The following is a 23,250-nucleotide window of genomic DNA, read 5'->3' as shown; positions in this document are numbered from 1 at the left end:
ATGCTAGAGAGGATGTGAGAAATTTGGAACATTGTTACATTGTTGGTGGAGTTTTGAACTGATCCAAACATTCTGGAAAGCAATTTGGAACTATGCCCAAAAGGCTATAAAAACGTGCATACCCTTTGACCAAGCAATACCTCTTCTAGGGTTGTATCACAAAGAGATCACACAAGTGGGGAACGGACCAGTACATACAAAATATTTATAGCAGCTCTTTTTGTGGTGGCAAAGAATTGGAAATCAAGGGCATGCCCATCAATGGGGGAATGGCTAAGCAAATTGTGGCATATGAATGTAATGGAATACTATTGTGCTATAAGAAATGAGGAGCAGATGGCCTTCATTATAACCTGGAAAGACATATATGAAGTCTGAGTGAAGATGCTGAGTGAGAGGAGCAGAACCAGGAGATCATTGTACACAATTACAGATATACGGTATCCATAAAGACTAACTTTGATAGACTTGGCTCTTCTCATCAATGCAAGGTTCAAAGACAGCTTAAAATGACTCATGATGGAGAAAGCATCCAGGGAAAGAATTATTGAGTCTGAATGCAGATTGAGACAAACTATTTGTTCTCTTGTGTTCTTTCTTCTTTGATTTCATTTTTTCTTTCTCATGATTCATTACATCGGTTATAATTCCTCCTCACAAGTAGAGTATTATGTAAATAATTTCAATGTGAAGTTATATGTAGAACCTACATTTAATTACATGCAGTATTGGGGGGAAGGGGAGAGGAGAGGGAGGGAGAGAAAATTTGGAACTCAAAAACTTGTGGAACTGAGTGTTGTAAACTAAAAATAAAAATAAGTCATTTGGAATTGTTTTGGACCATTATATTACAGAGAACACCTAAATCAATCATAGTTCATCATACAATATTGCTATTACTGTGTACAATGTTCTCCTGGTTCTGCTCAATTCACTTTGCATCAGTTCACATAAGTCATTCCAAGTTTTTCTGAAAAATGGAGTTCTTAGTTCTTGACAAACTAATCATCTTATAAAAATTTGCTCTTAATTTCTTCACTTTTATCAAATACCTCATAATACAGAAACTTTTTTGGGTAGGACTAATTTGCAAAGACTTTTATCTCTTTGTGCTCACAACATATTCATTCTCTTCTTTCCTTCAATGAACCACATGTAAGTTAAAAACTTCAGTGTTTGTTCCCACTGTTTATCTAATGTAGTCTAAAACATAATAAGGACATGAAGGTAGGCCAGAACTTCCACTTTGTTTATGAGCCCCTGAAAATTGGTGGATACCCTGGAACTTCCATGTGGTCAATACTCAAATTAAGAGAATCTTATTGAGTAATCCTAGTAATCTTCTTCCATGACCATAATAATTTAGAACTGATGATAATTGACTATCAAAAAGGAAATCCAGTCATCCTGAACTTGAGGCATAATAACTGATCCATCCTTATTCACTGATTGATACTATACTTCTCTTAGCAGGTGAGCCAAACCAGGTTGTGTGTAACCAACAGGCCTGAAACCCATTGGGGAGTGAGAAGGATATCTACCCCAAGCATGTGATGACTCCCCCCACACCAGTAGAATGGGTGGATGAGAACAATTTGTTCCCATAACCATGAAGGCAGCTGAAGTGGCATAGAATGCTCAGAGCTTGGTCAGTGATTGAAAACACCAAGGTCATCCACTGCATCTGGTGCCATTTCTAGTCACCTTCATTTTTGTCCTGCCACTAGACTTTGATGACTCAGGAAAAGAGGATAAGTCTAATTGCTGTGCACAGCTCTGTCTCACTTAAATCCAATTTATGGCCAAGAGAAGCCATCACCCATGATGTCATTGGTCCTCTTTGAAAAAGAAGGGCAAACAACGTAAGAGTATACTTGTAAATCTTATTCTAGTTTAATCATTCACATTGTTGATAAATGACAGTAGAGAATGATCTTCAAAATATGGGATAGCTTTAGAAATAAATTTATTAGATCATTTGACAAAGAGGAGAGCCAGAAAATGGTGTGGATCCCTCCCCATTTCTTTGTGAAGTTACATTATATAGATTTCAGATAAGAGAATAGGACATTTTCCTGATTGGCCAGTGGCAGGCAGTTGGGCAGATTGAGATGTATATTGGCAAGTAAACATAAACATTCAAATATGAGGAAACCAAAACACAACTTTTGGGTGGACTCGAACAAGACATTGCTGTGATTTATGCATTCCTTGCAGCTGCGTAATATCCCTGGAGTATCTCTGAGATCAACCTGACCTGTACCATCAGTTTGGGATACATAATTTTCTAGCCAAATAAAGCTAGGTCCTGTAATGGCGGGCAAAGTGGGACTTCTTGTTTTGATCTTTTTTTGCTTTTAGAGTTCTAGTTCTTCTCAGCACTAAGGTAATGAAGTGCCTTTGAGACTGGCCTTTGTTTCAATCTAGGGTCTTTGATTGAATCAAGAATCTTTGATGACCTGCTTAAGTCACAAGAAATCCTAAGTCACATGAGTTTGAGTCACATAGTTGTGACACCCTCCAACCCTGAAGAAGTGTATATATACTCTGAGGTTAGTATTTTGCTGGGGGCTCAATTACTAGAAGAATGTGTGATTTGACCAGAGGAAACTCTGGATAGCTGTTAAGGAGCTTCCTGGCTTTGAAACCCCAGATTCTGGTGCTTTGCTCTCTGGTAACTATGTATGTATTGCTATGGATAGATAGAAGCTCTGAATGCTGATTTGCATTATTTGCTCTGTTTATATAATTTCTGCTTGTAATTTCTGTTTGTGTTTTCTCTGAAGTTCAGGGTGCTGACTTTTTCCCCTGAACAAAGTTAATGATATATGTATGTTATTTAAAGTGAGATTGTAAAACACTTAAAGTTTTTTTCTTTAGAAAAGCAGATCAAAGAACCTGTGATAGCAGCCCTCCTATATGCTGGTGTTGTTGGTCTTACACCTTCCCAGCAGCTGCTAGCAACATTATTACAGCTCCAAAAAATATTAACAAATATTATTTTCCCACAATAAACAGTAACATTTTCCCATTCTGTTTTCATACCATTACTAAAGGCAATGCATACAGATCACAGGGATCAGTAATTCTGCCATTGTCACTGTGTCAGGTATTTTCTTTGATAATCTTTTTGATATATGGTAATCTATAAATAATATTTCATTATAGTTGGGTGTCATAGAAATGAGCTTTTCTCTGTAAATACTTTATATTCAGTTAGCACACATTTATCTAATATATATTGTCATTCAATCTATGAGAATCTCTTAATTGTCTCTTATGCACCCAGCACCATGCTAGGCTCTGGGAGAAAAACACAAAATGTACCAGTCTTTGACCTCACAGGATTTATGTTTGAATAGGGGGAATGGAGCTAAAATAGAGGTATAGGATCAAGGAAAAGGAGTCTTTATTTAAGTACTCACAGGAACTGTGAGTAGAAACACATCACAATAGATTAGCAGACTCTTAAAGTAATTTTTATCTGATTATTGTTCCCAGAGCAAAGGGAAAAAAGCACTTGTCAGGTAGAAAGGGAGGTGAGTCCAAATGATGATGGGGGATATGTAAATATACCCACAATGGATAGTCTGTTTGTGACTGAGTGGGAGATAAGAGATAGTGTTTGGCAATCAAAATACAGTGGACTGAGGTTAATTTCTGATCGTTTATCCAACAATTTGCACAGAGGTCCATGGTGAATTTCAACTACTTAAACAGATTAAGACAACAAGAGTACAAAAATAAATTATAAAACAGTACCTAAACTCAGGGTCCTTAAAATGAAATTAGAAGTTTGGGGAGGGTGTTAACATAAAATTTCAACATATTTTACCCTCACTCTGAAAAATATTCAGAATAAGCAGTTTCTTTTTCAAATTACCTTTCCATTGTTCAAGCATTATAGAGTAGCTAAAAGTCAAATCTTTCAAACTCAACTGATAGTACTGATGTTCTCATGGCTCAGAAGCTCTCTCTCTCTCTCTCTCTCTCTCTCTCTCTCTCTCTCTCTCTCTCATCTTTCTATATCATCTATCAAATTGTTTTGGTACTGTGATTCTTTTTGTTGCCTACAGCAATATGTCCACACTGAAAATTTTACAGTCAATTTGTGGTATCCAAAAAGTTACATTCAAGGCATCTAGGTGGTGCAGTAGATAGAGCACTGGCCCTGGAGTCCGGAGGACCTGAGTTCAAATGTGATCTCAGACACTTGACACTTACTATCTGTGTGAACTTGGACAAGGCAACTTTTAGGTGGACCTAAAACAAGACCTTGGTGTGATCTATGCATTCCTTGCAGCTACATAATTTCCCTGGAGTATCTCTGAGATCAACCTGACCACTACACTCAGATTTGGAATAGATAATTTTCTAGCTAAATAAAGCTAGGTCCAGTGGGACTTTTTGTTTTGCTTGCTGATTGTCTTGAAAAAAAAGTTACAAAGAATATGTTACTTTCAAAGCAAAAATTGCAAGAAATGTCATTGCATCATGGACGTAATAAGATATTTGTGTCTACTTAATAATAACACTGAACATTACAAAAGAATGATAATAACAATAATAACACAATGATGACAATAATAATTACTAGGTTTTCAAGCCATTTAATAACTTTATCACTCACATTCTCCACCTTCATGAGCAGTCTTCCTTGGAATTTTCAAAACTACTATGATATACCCTTGGTATGGGTAGTTGTTTTCCCTAATCAATCAATAAAAAAAGCTTTTATTAATCTCATACTATGAGCCAGGTAACCCTTCCACTTTAAGGGCAAGCTACCAGGAAAGAAGCTTGAACCTAAAAATCATTTCCTTTAGACCAACAATGTTTAGGAGGGATTAATATGATTCTAGCCTAGGGCTTCCTTTCAGAATTATCAGCTCATTAGCATTCTTCTTTTGACTACTTCAGGAATAAAAGTGTTTATTGAAGATGGGTGGACAAGATTCTAAAGGTATCTATTTATGTCTCTCTGGGAGTTCATATAAGACAAATCCATATGTAAATATACATAACCTGCATGGGAAAAAATATACCTCATATGTTGCAAAAATACTGCAATGCATCTTGGTAGGTAACCCATAAAGAGGAAGTGGAATTCCAAACTTATACTCAAAGGCTTGACTCACTTTCCACCAAATGCTAATTATATAAAAACCATAATAAATAATAGTGAGCAAAAACCAAAGAAGTTATAAATTTTAGAATATATCAGACAATTCATGAATTGAATAAGCTCTTCTACTGGGAATGAAATATAAGAGACAGACAAGGGGTGGTGAACCAAGATGGCGGCTGGAAAGCAGGGACTTCTTTAAGCTCTCCCCCAGGTCCCTTCAAAAACCTATAAAAATGGCTCTGAATAAATTCTAGAGCTGCAGAACCCACAGAATACCAGACGGAAGATGGGCTCTAGCCCAGAGCAGCCTGGAGGGTCGCTGGGTAAGGTCTATTGCACAAAGCTGGGAGCGGAGTGAACTAGAGACCAGCATGGGCTGCACCTGGACCAACCAGTCTGGGAGCCAGGAAGAACAGGCCCTAGCACCCTGAATCAGTGAGCTGTGGCAGTTACCAGACTTCTCAACCAACAAACACCAAAGACAACAGAGACAGTTAGTTTGAAAAGCTGCAGAGACAGAGTGAAAGGAGTTCTCAGATCAGCCACCACCCAGGGGCAGCCGAGGTGGTGCAGCTGTGAGGACAGAACTACAGCTGTGGTTGCTTCCTGCCCCAGGCCCACCTGGTGGGAGGAATTAAATGGAGGATCAGAGCAGGAGTGCAGAGCCTGCTTAAGTTCTGAGTCACAGCACAGTCTGGGTTGGCGGTTCTTGGGAGAGGAGGAGTGCTGCTGTGGGAGAGCTTGCTGTGTAGAAATACCTCTGAAAACAACAGCATAACCACTGAATCTTGGGACAAAGTACTCTATGCTATACAAGCAGTCATACCCCAAAGAAAAACTCAAGGGTCAAGTAATTGGCTGGGAACATGGCCAGGCAGTGAAAATGAATGCAGATTGAGACTCAGACTTTGGAATCTTTCTGTGATAACAAAGAAGACCAAAACATACAGACAGAGCAAGTCAGCCAAGTCAAAGAGCTTACATCAAAAGCCTCCAAGAAAAACATGAAGTGGTCTCAGGCCATGGAAGAGCTCAAAAAGGATTTGGAAAAGCAAGTAACAAAAGTAGAGGAAAAACTTGGAAGAGAAAAAAGTGATGTGAAAAACCATGAAAAACAAGTCAATGATTTATTAAAGGACACCCAAAAAATACTGAAGAAAATAATACTTTAAAAATAGACTAACTCAAATGGCAAAAGAGCTCCAAAAAGCCAATGAGGAAAAGAATACCTTGAAAGGCAGAATTAGCCAAATGGAAAAGGAAGTCCAAAAGACCACTGAAGAAAATACTGTCTTAAAAATTAGGTTGGAGCAAGTAGAAGCTAGTGACTCTATGAGAAATCAAGATATTATAAAACAGAACTAAAGGAATGAAGAAGTGGAAGACAATGTGAAATACCTCATTGGAAAAATCACTGGCCTGGAAAATAGATCCAGAAGAGATAATTTAAAAATTATTGGACTACCTGAAAGCCATGATCAAAAAAAGAGCATAGATATCATATTTCAAGAAATTAATAAGGAGAACTGCCCTGATATTCTAGAGCCAAAAGGTAAAATAGGAATTGAAAGAATCCACCGATTGCCTCCTGAAAAAGATCCGAAAAACAAAACTCCTAGGACTATTGTCACCAAATTCCAGAGCTCCCAGATGAAGGAGAAAATACTGTAAGCAGCCAGAAAGAAACAATTCGAGTATTGTGGAAACATAATCAGGATAATACAAGATCTAGCAGCTTCTACATTAAGGGATCGAAGGGTTTGGAATATGATATTCTGGAGGTCAATGGTGCTAGAATTAAAACCAAGAATCACCTACCCAGCAAAAGTGAGTATCATGCTCCAAGGCAAAATACGGATTTTCAATAAAACAAAGGACTTTTCTCAGAGAAAAGACCAGAGCTGAATAGAAAATTTGACTTTCAAATGCAAGAATCAAGAGAAGCATGAAAAGGTAATCAAGAAAGAGAAATCATAAGGGACTTACTAAAGTTGAACTGTTTTGTTTACATTCATACATGGAAAGATGATGTGTAAAATTCATGAGGCCTCAGTATTAGGGTAGTCAAAGGGAATATACATACACACACACACATATGTGTGTGTATGTGTGTGTGTGTACATATATATATATGTATATACATGTACATATATATATATATATATATATATATAGAGAGAGAGAGAGAGAGAGAGAGAGAGAGAGAGAGAGAGAGACAGAGAGAGAGAGAGAGACAGAGAGAGAGAGACAGAGAGACAGAGACAGAGACAGAGGGCACAGGGTGAGTTGAATATGAAGTGATGATGTATAAAAAAATAAAATCAAATTAAGGGATGATGAGAAGGGAATATATTGAGAGAGGGAGAAAGGGAAAGATAGAATGAGGTAAATTATCTCACATAAAAGTGTCAAGAAAAAGCAGTTCTGTTGGGAGCAAAGAGGGGGAAGGTGAGGGGGAGTGAGTGAATCTTGCTCTCATCGGATTTGACCTGAGGAGGGAATAACATACACACTCAATTGGGTATCTCACCTCACAGGAAAGAGTGAAGAAGGAGATAAGAAAGGGGGATGATAGAAGGGAAGGCAGATGGGGCAGGAAGTAATCAAAAGCAAACACTTTTGAAAAGGGACAGGGTCAAGGGAAAAAAATGGATAAAGGGGGATAGGACAGGAAAGAGCAAAATATAGTTAGTCTTTCACAACATGAGTATTATGGAAGGTTTTGCATAATGATACACATGTGGCCTATGCTGAATTGCTTGCCATCTTAGGGAGGGTGGGTGGAGAGGTGAGAGGGGAGAGAATTTGGACCTCAAAGTTTTAAAAGCAGATGATCAAAAAAAGAGTTTTTTCATGCAACTAGGAAATAAGATATACAGGCAATGGGGCTTAAAAATCTATCTTGCCCTACAAGAAATAAGGGAAAAGTTGATGGGGTGGAGTGAGGTGACAGAAAGGAGGTTTGACTGGGGAACAGGGCAATCAGAATATATGCCATCTTGGAGTGGGGGGATGCTTGAAATGAAGAGAAAATTTGTAGTTCAAACTCTTGTGAAAATTAATGCTGGAAACTAAAAATATTAAATAAATAAATAATGATTTTTTTTAAAAATAGAAATATAAGAGACAAGGAAAAAGGGAAAGACAATACAAGGTAGTCAACAAAAGAGGGCAGGCAAGAGAGTCCTAATCTTCTCAATGGTTATGAAGAGATATGCTTCAAATTTTGATTGTAGAATGACAAATATATAATGATTAGTTGAGAAAACTTGTTAAATATATTTGAATTCCATATTGTCTTATCTTTAAAGTCAGTTCAACTTTAACAGTCCTATCAGCCTGGAGGAATGAGTCCAGAGACATATCTTCAATACTCCCTCCTGCCCCTGAGGCCCCTCCCTTCATCTGATTGGAGAGGGTAGAAGGTTGAAATTAGAGAACTTCTCTTAGATCATCCATTTAAGAAAGGTGTGCACAACAATCATGTCATTATTTTCTATCGGGATGAATGAATTCATCATACCCCCCCCACATACACACTTTTCAGCTTCTTTTTTATGTGTTGTCTTCCATTACATTGTGAGTTCCTTGAGAGAAGGGATTATTTTTTCCCTTCTTTTCTATGCTTTGCTTAACACAGTGCCTATCATATATTAGGTGTTGAATAAATGACAAAAATTTAATGATAATTTGAGAAAAAACTATAAAATCTAGTTGAACTCTATATTGCCTTATCATTAAAATTACTTCAACCCATGATCATATCAGCCTGTAGGACACATCCTCATTGCCGAATCCACCCTGCCCCCACCCTGCTCCTGACTGACTGACAGATTGTTTTTCTCCAGTCCCTTCACTTAAAAAAAAAAAAAAAACAATTCCTGACACTTGTACTTTGGACTGCAATTTCTGGATTATCAAGGTTTGTTCATTTCTTGGATGTGCTCACCATGTAGGTACATGTCATGCTCACGGTGATGGAAATACTCAGTGGCCACTCCCAGTGGGCTCTTTTGACAAAATTCCAGAGGCCTCACTGCTTTTGACCCATAAGTCTGAGCCTCTCTATTTCCAGTAGAAGTGGGGAATAGAACACCGTACCACAGTATAAATTTCATGGCCTAGGCTTTTTTTTGTATGCTCTCTCTCTCTCAATGGTCACAAATACCCAGGCTGATAGCATGGGGGCATATTTAGTTAATTTTCATTTCTTTCAACAATTTTCTTTAATTTTTCACATCTCTGATTTGTGTTAGCAACTGGGAGGTTGACTCTGCTTTTTAGGTTGCCATAGTCACCACAATAACAAATTATTAACTGTAATCTCTCTGAATATTTGAACAAAACTTACAAGATTCTTGCAGTCCGAGAACATTAACTAAAACTTTAATCACCATTTTCTGTGACCTTTTTTTCTAAGCTATGTATTTAGCTGGTAACTTTTTCACCCTCTTATTAGTTGGCAGTTTTATGTTCAAGTCCTCAAGACTCCTTGTTACACCAAGCTAAAACTTTGTACTTAGAGTCACTACTTCCATTTCTGCTCTAACGTTTGCTATGTGAAACAGGGGAAGTAAATGAGCATTTCTGAATCTCAGTTTTATCTGCCAAATAGGGCTAATCATACTTGAACAATTCATATATTTGTGAGGAAAATTCTTTATAAAATTTAAGACACTAAATAAGAAAACCTATGTGCATTGAAATATTTAATGAATTGACTTAAGGAACTTTTTCTGTCTCCTGATTTTAGAGGAAAAGATAGGTGGTGGAGGGGTAGGTAAAGATACGGGTACACTCTGAAAAGCAGAACAGCAATTATTTATTATGGCAAAATAAGGCACAGAGTTGTTTGTGGCAATTCTATGCAAAACACCACCTAATCAGAGGTATCTACTTTGGGTATGGTTCATACTTGTACTAATAGGAAAAAGGTGTAGCTAAAAAAAAAAAAAACAAACTCATAAATCAAAAACTTTCTCAAGTAATTTGGTATATTGACAATGAGTTGATCAAGGCTACTCCTTTTTGTTTTCATTGAATAAATTTGTTAGGGCTCCAGAATTATGCTTCCTAGCAGTCCTTATTACCTGAATTCTTTCAGTCTTAAGAAGCATGTTCAAACTCTGCTAGCAATTCCAACCCTATCACCATTCTATCCCTCTTACGGGGAAGCAGGTCTTCTGCAACATGATTTTCAGTCATCTGGACAAAACAAACAAAACCAAGATAGATAATTCAGGACACTAAGTGGAAATAAAGAAGACCCAGGTTCAGGTCCTTTCTCTGAATCATAATGCCTTATGACTCTAAAGTAAATTGATTATAGTTCATCATCCTTGACAACTCTCTAAGTCTATACGTTGAAGAGAAGGCACCAAACTACATCAATTCCTTACCTGGGAATACCTTCTTTTAAAAAGAATCACTGGTTGATTAACTATCCTTATGTGCAAGATATTGCTCAAAAACCTGCCTAGAAGCAGTTTGTAACCTAATCGAGAAGGAGAGAATTAAAGATTTATTCTAATAATCAGCACAAATTAGAGTAAGATAAATATAGGTGAGAGTTCACATAGTGTTCTAAAGAGATATGGAAAGAAAACAACTATTTATTTCAGGGAGAGAGAGAGACAGAGAAAAAGAAAGGAAAGTGAGGAAAAAAGAAGAGAGGAAAAGAAATTTCTCAGGTCAAGATAAAAAGATGAAATGAAGATACAATATGGAATACAAGTGTAAATAAAGAAGAACTTAGTAAACCTTAAAGAGGTATATAAATTTCAGCTATCATTATCACTCTCTTAAATAAAAAAAGAAGCAGAATTGAAAGGGAGCGAGAAAAGAAGAGAGGCTGTGAAAATTGGAACATGCCTTGATTACATTTTTTCCTTCTTGATTGTCTTTTCATGGTTCTATTGGAAAGCAATAATGAATGGTTCCAGAACAAACATTACTAAGAAAACATTTTTAACTGAATGTAAATTTAAAAATCTAAAACTTTTAAGTCACAAAGCTTGGTACATATTCCAAAGTGCTTGACAAAATCATTTTTAGGTACAATATAGAGATTGTTGTTTCCTTATCTTTCAAGAAGTTCCCCCTTATGATCACATATACTCACTTTGTAGTTTCAAACACTTATTTCAACATTTCCCATCATAAAAGGAAAGTAAATAGATTGCTTTCTAAAATCAATACTAAAGTGTTAGAAACCAGGAGAGGAGAAAAAAAAAACAAGTCATAACATCAAGCAATTATTAAGCATATAATATGTACCAGGAACTGTGCCAAGTGCTGAGTATCCAACAAGAGGTAAAAGATAGTCCTTGCCTTCAAGGAATTCATGATCAAAGGGGAATGCAACAGTCAAAATGATGCACACAAAATGAGCTACGTACAGGATTTATATTAAATGATTAATGGGGGACAGGCACTAGAATTAAGAGGAGTTGGGGAAGTTTTCCTGTAAAAGATGGGATTTTAGATGAGACTTCAATGAAGCCATGGCAGTCAATATGGAGAGTTAAGGAGGTAAAGAATTCCAGACATGGGGCAAAAACAGGGTAAATGCTCAGAGTGGAGAGATGAAATCAAGGCATTCTTCTGTACATATCCTACTTAAATGTTAATACTCCACCATACTGAATCACATCGGTTAATAATCACATCAACGAATGAAGGTGGTTACCTTATTGTAAGTTATTTACTGCCTCTCTCCTCATAGGAACTGAATGATAATTATTTTGACCTTAAGAAATACGGGAATATTTAATTTCACCATCTTATTTACATATATCCTAGTTTACTTTTTTTGTACAGAATGGGAATGGTTATTGTTCAGAGCAGGGTGATTATTGTATATAGATGTATGCATTTCTATATATCAGTGCATTTGTGATTTCATTTCTGTGATCATTTTTCCTACCAATTCAGATCACAAGCCATCAATTCCTCATCCTTTTCAATTCTTGTCTTCCTTCCAACAGTCCTCAATTGAGAATCAAAGATTCTATAAACATTCTTCAGTTCTTGTAAAATGTTTCATATCTCAATGCAACTTATGGACTCTCTTTTTGTTATTCCTCTAACTTGTTGAATCCCTATTCTATGCCTTTTTCCTTACATGACCTGATAATATCTTCTATGCTGTATATATATCTATGCATAGATATAATATACATATACATACATACATACATATATTTTTTGGTTTTTCTTTATTTTAGAGAAATTCATATAGAAACTACCCCAACAAAAAGGTAGAGGAATGAATGGATAGATGAATGGTTAGGAGACTGGATGAATGGAAGAATGTGTAAGTGGGTGGGTGAGAGAATCATAGCTGTTGAACTTCTAAGAAAATTTAAACAGTATCTAATCCTATTGTTTCATTTTACAGAAAATGAAAATAAAAACCAGAAATGTTAGATAACTTGCTCAAAGGGTTTCAAATGGAAGAATGATTTTTTTTAAATTTTTTAATTGAATTTTATTTTACCAGAATACAAACACAAAATAAACAAAAACATATCATAAACTTAAATGTTGAAGCTTAAATATAAAGTAAGAAAGAAAAAAAACACATCAGGTGCATAGCAGGACATAGGAGAGGATTCAAACTATTTAACAAAATACTTTCATTTCAAGAAAGTCTGTATGATAAATAGTACACCTTGTGTTGAGAATTGTCCATATTTTCTTTGCTTCCTTGTGTTTTATTTTCTGCTGTGCACTTTTTTTTAAATTTAAATTTATTTATTTAACATATTTGTTTTTCAGCATTGATTTTCACAACAGTTTGAATTACAAATTTTCTCCCCATTTCTACCCTCCCCCCCACTCCAAGATGGCATATATTCTGGTTGCCCTGTTCCCCAGTCAGTCCTCCTCTCTATCAACCCCCTCCCCTCTCATCCCCTTTTCCCTTCCTTTCTTGTAGGGCAAGATAAATTTCTACGCCCCATTGCCTGTGTATCTTATTTTTTAGTTGCATGCAAAAACTTTTTTTTTGTTTTTGAACATCTGTTTTTAAAACTTTGAGTTCCAAATTCTCTCCCCTCTTCCCTTCCCACCCACCCTCCCTAAGAAGTTGAGCAATTCAACCTAGGCCACACATGTATCATTATGTATAACCCTTCCACGATACTCATGTTGTGAAAGACTAACTACATTTTGCTCCTTCCCAACCCATCCCGCTTTATTGAATTTTCTGCCTTGATCCTCTCCCCTTTCCAAAGTGTTTGTTTTGATTACCACCACCCCCATATGCCCTCTCCTCCATCATCCACCTCCCCTTTTATTTTTTTTTAATCTTCCTCTCTCTTCTTTCCTGTGGGGTAAGATACCCAACTGGGTATGTATGGTATTCCCTCCTCAGGCCAAATCTGATGAGAGCAAGGTTCACTCATTCCCCCCTCACCTGCCCTCTCCCCTCCTCCCCCAGAACTGCTTCCTCTTGCCACCTTTATGCGAGATAATCCACCCCATTCTATCTCTCCCTATCTCCCTCTCTCAGTATGTTGCTCTCTCATCCCTTAATTTCATTTTATTTTTTTAGATATCTTCCCTTCATCTTCAACTCACCCTGTGTCTGCTCTCTCTCTTTTACATATATATATATATATATATGCACACTAAATATATATACACTATATATATATATATACATACATACATACACACATAGATATATACATACATACACATTCACTTATGTATATACATAAACATATATATATATATATATATATATATATATATATATGTATGTATATATGCATATTCCCTTCAGCTACCCTAATACTGAGGTCTCATGAATCATACACATCATCTTTCCATGTAGGAATGTAAACAAAACAGTTCAACTTTAGTAAGTATCTTGCAATTTCTGTTTCTTGATTACCTTTTCATGCTTCTCTTGATTCTTGTGTTTGAAAGTCAAATTTTCTATTCAGTTCTGGTCTTTTCACTGAGAAAGCTTGAAAGTCCTTTATTTTTATTGAAAATCCATATTTTGCCTTGGAACATGATACTCAGTTTTGCTGGGTAGGTGATTCTAGGTTTTAATCCTAGCTCCATTGACCTCCGGAATATCGCATTCCAAGCCCTTCAATCTCTTAATGTAGAAGCTGCCAGATCTTGGATTATTCTGATTGGGTTTCCACAGTACTCAAATTGTTTCTTTCTGGCTGCTTGCAGTATTTTCTCCTTGATCTGTGAGCTCTGGAATTTGGTGACAATATTCCTAGGAGATTTCTTTTTGGGATCTATTTGAGGAGGCGATCGATAGATTCTTTCAATTTCTATTTTGCCTTGTGGCTCTAGAATATCAGGGAAGTTCTCCTTGATAATTTCTTGAAAGATGGTATCTAGGCTCTTTTTTTGATCATGGCTTTCAGGTAGTCCAGTAATTTTTAAATTATATCTCCTAGATCTATCTTCCAGGCCAGTGGTTTTTCCAAGGAGATATTTCACATTGTCTTCCATTTTTTCATTCCTTTGGTTCTGTTTTATAATATCCTGATTTCTCATAAAGTCACTAGCTTCCACTTGCTCCAATCTAATTTTTAAAGTAGTATTTTCTTCAGTGGTCTTTTGGACCTCCTTTTCCATTTGGCTAATTCTGCCTTTCAAGGCATTCTTCTCCTCATTGGCTTTTTGGAGCTCTTTTGCCATTTGAGTTAATCTTTTTTTTAAGGTGTTGTTTTCTTCAGTGTATTTTTCAGTATTTTTTTGGGTCTCCTTTAGCAAGTCTTTGACTTGTTTTTCATGGTTTTCTCGCATCCTTCTCATTTCTCTTCCTAATTTTTTCTCTACTTCTCTAACTTGCTTTTCCAAATCCTTTTTGAGCTCTTCCATGGCCGGGGACCAGTTCATGTTTTTCTTGGAGGCTTTTGGTGTAGGCTCTATGACTTTGTTGTCTTCTTTAGCCTGTATGTTTTGATCTTCTTTGTCACCAAAGAAAGAATCCAAAGTCTGAGACTGAATCTGGGTGTGTTTTCGCTGCCTGGCCATATTCCCAACCAACTAACTTGACCCTTGAGTTTTTCAGTGGGGTATGACTCCTTGTAGACTAATGAGTTCTATGTTCCACGTTTGGGGGGGAGGTGCCAGCTCTGCCACACCAGCACTGCTCCTTCCCCAACCCCCAACCCGGACTGGGCTTAGATCTTCAGCAGGCTGTTGCACTCCTGCTCTGATCTGCCACTTAATTCCTCCCACCAGGTGGGCCTGGGGCCAGAAGCAGCAGCAACTGTAGCTGCCCCACCTCCGCTGTCCCTGGGGCTGGAAGCCGAACCGCGAACTCCTTCCACTCCCTCAGCTTTTCCCACTAACCTTCTCCACAGTGTTTGGTGTTTGTGAGTTGAGAGGTCTGGTAACTGCCACAGCTCACATATTCAGGGTGCTAGGGGCCCCATCAGCCTGACTCCAAGTTTGGTTGTTCCATGCCACTCAGGCTGGGCTCTGCTCCACTCCGTTCCTAGCTCCCAGCTCCCAGCTCCCAGCTCCGTGTGGGATAGTCCTCACCCAGAGACCATCCAGGCTGTCCTGGGCTGGAGCCCTGCTTCCCTCTGCTGTTCTGTGGGTTCTGCTGTTCTAGAATAGGTTCAGAGTCATTTTTTAATAGGTTTTTGGAGGGACTCGTGTATGGAGCTCACTCTAGTCCCTGCTTACCAGCCGCCACCTTGCTCCGCCCCCCCTGCTGTGCACTTTTAAGCTTTGTTCTTTTTTCTCCCCTCTCCCCCCAGAAGGCTACAATATAATTTAGATATTTCTTGATATATACATACACAGAGATATATACATACACTTATACATATATACATGTGTATATAGACATATACTTTCCCAAGAATAATCTACTCCTGATCTTTGTTTTATATATTTGTATATATCTGTTGTTTCATATCCTTCCTACCTCTGTAATGAATTTTTAAAGCACTCTATGGAATATTCCATGAAGATTTCTTTCATTCACTGATAAATAACTCTCATGGCAAAGCATACACTTTTTAATATATAAGACCATATTGTAATATAATTTATGAATTGTCAAACAAATAATCATTGAGATCGTTGAAAACCCTGAACCAATCATATAATAGCTAATTTTATCATATCATTTGACATAACCTAAAGGAGGGGGAATCAGGGTATCTAGAGGCATCATGGCATAGTAGAGTGCACAGGTTCAAATCATATATCTGACACATACTGCTTGTGTGATTCTAAGCAACAGATTTGGACTCTCAGTGCCCTCAGACAGATCTCTGCAACTATCCGTTACACAACTACATAAATAGAAGTACATGATTTTGAGTATCCCATGTCCTCATAGAAAAAAAAAACAGGTTTAGTGTGATAAACAGATAAAAGTCCCTTGTCTTATGAAAAGAGCATATTAGACCAAGACCTTGTCTGGGAAATATTAAAATGACTTAATCTAATTCTCAGTTTCTTCATCTATATCTTAAGAACTACTTTCCTCACAAGGTTATTATGAAGAAAGTATTTATAAACTTTAACATATTTTAGACACACAATTTCTCATTAGTATGTTGCTCTTAATTATTGATTCTTATTTGTCACAGAAGATTAACCAAAACTTAATATGACACAGGAAAGGCTATTATTCCAGTGGATAAGAATCACTTGATTTCTTATGTATCACAAGTGCCAATCATTTGAGTTAAGAAAATATATTTTTATTTTTTAAATAATCATCTTTCTATAAGCATAGTGAAGTGTTTTTAATCAGAAATCAAGAAAGAATGTAGATAAATTCAACAGATAGGCAACAAGGAAATACTGCATAATTTAAAATAGTTGTTTCATTTTATTTTTCTTGCTTTGTATTTTTTTCTTCTATGATAGCTAGAATGTATACTCTTCAAAATGATCTTCAACTCATTTATGAGTATCATTTTAAAAGGCTATACTTATAGAATATTATGGGACATATATGTTCATTTAGAGATTACATTTGCTATTGGTTTAGAGAGCTTTCTTTAGATTGTTTGAAATTTGTGAGGATTTTATATGCTGTAGCCTGCTGTGATTATGTATTGGAAACATAAATTGTTTTTATTTTATTCTATAAAGTTTATACCACTTCTATTTCTACTCATCACTATATTGCCATATTTAATATTGTTCTTTGAATACCCAGATGAACACATGTAAAGGAGAAATATTTTTCTATGTTCTTGTTTGTTATTAATTGAATATTATGCTATAAGGTAAGACTGCAAGCAAAATCAACACGCCAGAACATTTCAAAGACCCAGCCAATTTTGATCTTATCTATGTAAAAGATCAATGCATAAAGACTCTTTAAATGAAAATTTCTTTTAAAGCTAAAATTTGTGAATTATCAGGTTAAAATGGCCTTTCTTTTTCAGGTAAATGTGAAATTTTCTCAGTATTCTTGTTTATTCCAGACTACTTGTACAGATTCATTTCCAATAATAGGGTAGCTGTGCTCATATCTCTTTGAAAGAATTAATTTAGAGCTAGAGCAGACAAAGCTGCAGCAAGTGTATTGCCAGGAACCAGCCTCTTATGGTGCCCAAGGGAAAGTCTAGATGATTGAATGGACATTTTCCATATTTAATTTGTGAAATATTGTAATGTTACTGAAATATAAGGGTTTAAAACTTTCAAGGGAGGTTCACATTCTTTAACTAAATAATAGCTCTTTGCCACTAGGATTTAAACAAACAAAGAACATAAATTTTTTGAGAATAGGAAGAGAATTTAGAGGGCAATCAGATCATTCATATGAGAGCACTTCAAATATTTTAAAACCAAGATGTTCTCCTTTAATTCTTTCTTTCTCCATGTTAACCATTCCCATTTTCAATAATCGTCTCTCACACACATACACTCTTTAAATTACATGATTCACATTCTCTTCACCAATTCATTTTGATTATTTTTATTTGTTCTGTATTATAAATATAGCGTACAATACAAGCATAAGAAGATTAGGAAAATATCATAAATAAAAATTTTGATCATAGAATAAAAGTGTTTCAGGATTTCATTGGACCACAAGATCATCTCTTCTAGAGTAAACCTTATTTGTAGAATATCCTACAAATACATCACATATGGCAATCTAATCTTGACATAAATCAACCTGTGGTGAAAAAGCTCCCCATCAAGTTTTAAGCCACCTTGTTGTGCTTTCGGAGAACTTAATTGTTAGGAAATTCTCTTACACTAAGCCTGCATCTGCTTCTCTGTGATTTCCATCCATTGCTCTTAGTTCTGCATTCTGGGGCCAAATGGAAAAAGACAGCTCAATGCCTCTTGCAAATGACAGATGGCCTTTCAAAGATTTAAACAGATTTATCACATCTTCTTGAAAGTCTTCTTTTTCTCCTGCTGGCTAATCCTTTTATCATTTGGTCTCCAGGTTTTTGAACATCCTAGTCACCCTTTCCAGGATACATTTTAGTTTGTCAATGCTGTTGCCCAAAATGTTATCAACTCGACTCTATCTTTTCAATTTTTTTTTCATGGAATGCTGAAGTATTCTCTATTGTTCTTGGTTTCTCACTCTCCCTCCCCCATATCTCTATAGTCAGTCACTCTGTATGGTGTCTTGTTCCTTTATAAATCTTCTCATATTTTCCCCTCATATCCATTATGAACTAGAACTGAAGTTCTAGACTCTTATTCTCTCTCACTTGGATTGTTACAAAATTCAAACATCTCCCAGCTTACTTTTATTCTTTTATTCCCATCAATTCATTCAAAAATATTCATTAAATGTCTGCTATGTGCAAAGTGGTACATCAGACCATAATGGAAGAAAGAATTAAGAAGTCAGTGAGCCAAGACTCAAAGCAAATTACCTAAACAGTGCTTGTTCTTCTTCCACTTTTTTGACTCATGGATTTTATTTTAATTCAAAACAATGAAAGACTTGTTTAATACATACATATATATACACATATACATACATATACATATACATATTTGTAAATATATACACGTACACATTCGCATACATATACATATGTGCGTAGACAGGTCTAAAATTTTAGTTGATATTTTTTCTCTAACTTTTATTCTTCAAGATTTGCCCCCATCCCTGAAACAGTTAGTGATTTACACAGGGTCACATAGGTGAGAAATAGGACTTGAATCAAGGACTTCCTGGGTCCAAGACCAACTCAATACCACCATGTCATACTGCTTCTCAGCCTTTATAAAGAATAGTAAAACAAAATTCATAAATTTTCTGGGGGCAAGTTTCTACTACTACTCAAATAGACCACTGACTCACTCAAAAGGAAACTTCTGCTGCTCTTTCCAAAGGCCCTTTTATTTGACTTTATGTCATTGGGAAGACAGGAGAGAGATGCACTTAGTATTTTGGGGATGAGGCTATAAACAATATACAGGTTAAAACTATACTACTGGTTGGATCATCCTGTATAACTATATCATTCGTATTCCCTTTCTCACATCCATGCATTTTCATTAATCAAGGTAAAGACATTAGAAGGAAAATGTAAGTACACTTGTTATATGTGGAGGATAAGATGTTAATAGGATATTCAGTGTAATTGGGACTCTTTTTTCAGGTATGAATTGGATTAAATGGCTAAAGTATTTTCCATTTGTGAAATTAATTCATCCCAATGTGTGTGCAAAAATATCCTGCAAATTATAGGAACTGTGGGCTGATGACACAGATCAAGGAGACATGAGTATAAGTATAATTGGATCTATGAAAAAAATGATAAATTTATAAAAGGATTGTAGAGAAAGAAAAGTACCAAAGACAGAGCCTTGAGCAATCCCTCCTGCTATGCTGCCCCTTAAGAATCCATTTGAGAAATAAAAAAAAAAATTTTCCCCTGTAGATCCTCAATGTTCACTGTCTAAAGAGAGCCCTCCCACCTTTTGAAACAAGTATATGTTTATGGCATGAAGGCAATCCTGGTAGTTAAGAAATTTTGATATTATTCGTAACATTCTTTTTTGATGTCTTGATAAAAGCATGATTTTATTGGTGAGGATATTCCTTATGCAGACATGGGCCATAATATCTCTATTCTTTCCCATCCTCTATAACTTTTTCAATTAATTACATTCAAACAGTTTCTTAACAATTGACTATTGAACAAAGTAATGAATGGGAAGTATTCAATAAGTGCCTACAGTGCTCATGATAGAATGCTGGGTGATGGAGATATAAAGACAAAGAAATTGTCCTCACCTCTACATATATATATATATATATATATATATATATATATATATATATATATATATATATATGTGTGTGTGTGTGTGTGTGTGTGTGTGTATACATACACATATATATGTATATATATACACATATATATACTTATATTCACACATATTCATATATATACATATGTGCGTGCATATATGTGTGTATATATACATATATATATGCATGTATATATGTAAAGGTAGATAGCACTAATAACTGGGAGAACCAGGAAAATTCTCATGTAGAAGGTGACATATATTCTGTACTTTAAGAAAACTCAGGATGCTAAGTGGTGGAAGTGAGGAAGAAATGCATTAGTATATTAGTGGCTTGAGGGATAGCCAGTTCACAGGCAGGGGGTGGGAGATGAAATTCTATATATGGAGAACACCACAATGGCAAATCTGCCTCGAGTTTACTCAGGAATGAGTAAGAGGAAGTAAGGTAAAAAAAACACTAGAATGATAGATGGGGATCAGAATGTGAAGGGCTTTAAGTTCCACATTGGTAGTTTTTTTATTATTATTATCTTTTTATTATCTTAAAAACAATAGGGATCCAATGAAGATTTCTCAATGAAATAATTGCATGGCAGTGCATCAATAGGGTTATTTTGGTAGCTTTGTGTAGGATATCTGAGAGGGCAAAGGCACCGGTAAAAAGGAGACCAATTAGGAGGCTACTATGATAGTCCAGGTGAGAAATGATCAATGTATGACCTAGGGTGATGGCTTTAAGAAAAGAAATACAGGCATGAATGTTATACCCCTTATACAGGTAGATATCCCTAATTGAATGTGTGAGGTGAATGAGGAAGAGAGAAAAATTCAGCATTACTCTAAAGTTATGAACCTTAAGTATGTTGAAAAGATAATAAAAGGACCAGAATTAAATACAGTACACAGTAAATAAGTACAGTACATTAAATACACACTGTAAATGATGAAGCACTAATTTACCCATTGACTAATATACTCAAAAATTGTCTCTGAATCAGTATCCAAAGAAAGTTGGAAAACTTTTTCTGCGTATTGTTTATTTATTTGCTGCTGCTGCTGCTACTACTACTACCAGTACTATTACTCCTCCTCCTCCACCTCCTTTTCTTCCCCCTCCTTTTCTTCCCCCTCTTCCTCCTCCTCCCCCTCTTCCTCCTCCTCCTTCCTCTCCTCCTCCTCCTCCTCCTTCTTCTTCTCCTTCTCCTTCTTCTTCTCCTTCTCCTTCTCCTTCTCCTTCTCCTTCTCCTTCTCCTTCTCCTTCTCCTTCTTCTTCTTCTTCTTCTTCTTCTTCTTCTTCTCCTTCTGCTTCTACTTCTACTTCTCCTTCTTCTTCTTCTTCTTCTTCTTCTTCTTCTTCTACTGCTACTATGATAAACAATAGCTAGTGTTATATAGCACTTTAATGTTTGCAAACATATTACAAAATTATCACATTTTATCTTCAAAACAATCTTGGGATTTAGGAATTATTATCCCCAATTTATAGATGAGGAAACAGAAGATAAATTACTTGTTCAATGTAACACAACTATTGTCCAATTAAACCTCACGTCTTCCTAACTCAAAGCCCAGGCTGAGGACTAATCATATCATTTTTGAGTCATCTATTTTCTGATTCTTGATCTCCATAATGAGCTACTAATCCTACACATACTTGCTAATGTCTGATATATCATTCTTTTCACCAGTTCAATCCTACTGCCTTCTCATCCCATCTCATCCTATTGAACATTAATTACTTATAATTTTGACTTTTTGGTAATTGTGCTGCTTCATGATTGATTTGCATGTATAAATAACATCAGCAGGAAAAGATTATTGAGCTTTATGACAGCACACAGATAAGGACTACTGAAAGCACAGCATGATCTCATACTCTCATTCAAATTTGGGCCCAGTCATTGCTCATCTGTAACATCTGGTGGGTTAACTCAACAGAATAACAATTCTCAGCTCTATCTTGCATATATAGCCTTAGTTCTTCCACTCAGGATAAGGATGCTATTTATAAAGTCATTATGTCTTGCCAAAAACTCAGTGATGCTATTATTAAACATAAAGTAATTGAATAACAGATGTAATATAGTTGTGCAGTTAGCCCTAAATAGCCAAACAATTCATTTTCAGTCTGGCATTTTGTGTGTAAATAAGTTAATAATGTTTATATACAAATCAAGATAAATATATCATATTATTATGATGTTAGCATACATACTTAATATTGATATCTTCCATAATGCACTTATTTAATTTTCTGTGGCCTATTTCCTTAAATGCTTACCCCATTTTACTCAAGTTCATTTTGTTAGTATAAATGTCATTATGTATTCTACGATGGTCAGTTAATTAAATACCACATTTCTAGATGAGTTTATTTTTGCTTTTACAAAACCCATCTTAGCCAAATGATACTGAATTTTATTGATCCATTTAATATAGGCAGTCATATTGCTGAGAATGAGCAAGTACTTAGAAAAGAAAGTCTATTTTTGTCCAAAATTGGAATAAGAAGGTCTATGAGCTATACTGCCTTTTCTTATATGTATGTGGTACCAGTTAAATGACTTGAAAACTTTAAATACATGTTATTAATTCCACCTGCAAGAACAGAAAATAAGTATAAAATTACAGCCTTTCAGAGTTCAAAAAGACCTTAGTTGAAACAATGTGGAATATTAGAAAGAGTACTACATTTGAAGTCAGAGGAACCTGGCTCAGATCCCAGCTCTGCTGCTTAATGAATGTATGGCCTTAGACAGACCACTTAATCTCCTCTCCTAATCTATAAAATCAAGGCCCAAACTTCTAATTTTATAACCTGCCCTAAACTTTTTGTCTGATCCCATGTAGATTTTTAGACCATAAAT

The sequence above is a fragment of the Trichosurus vulpecula genome, chromosome 1 (assembly GCF_011100635.1).
Source record: "Trichosurus vulpecula isolate mTriVul1 chromosome 1, mTriVul1.pri, whole genome shotgun sequence".
NCBI lineage: Eukaryota > Metazoa > Chordata > Mammalia > Diprotodontia > Phalangeridae > Trichosurus > Trichosurus vulpecula.
Note: the sequence above shows the minus strand (reverse complement) of the source record.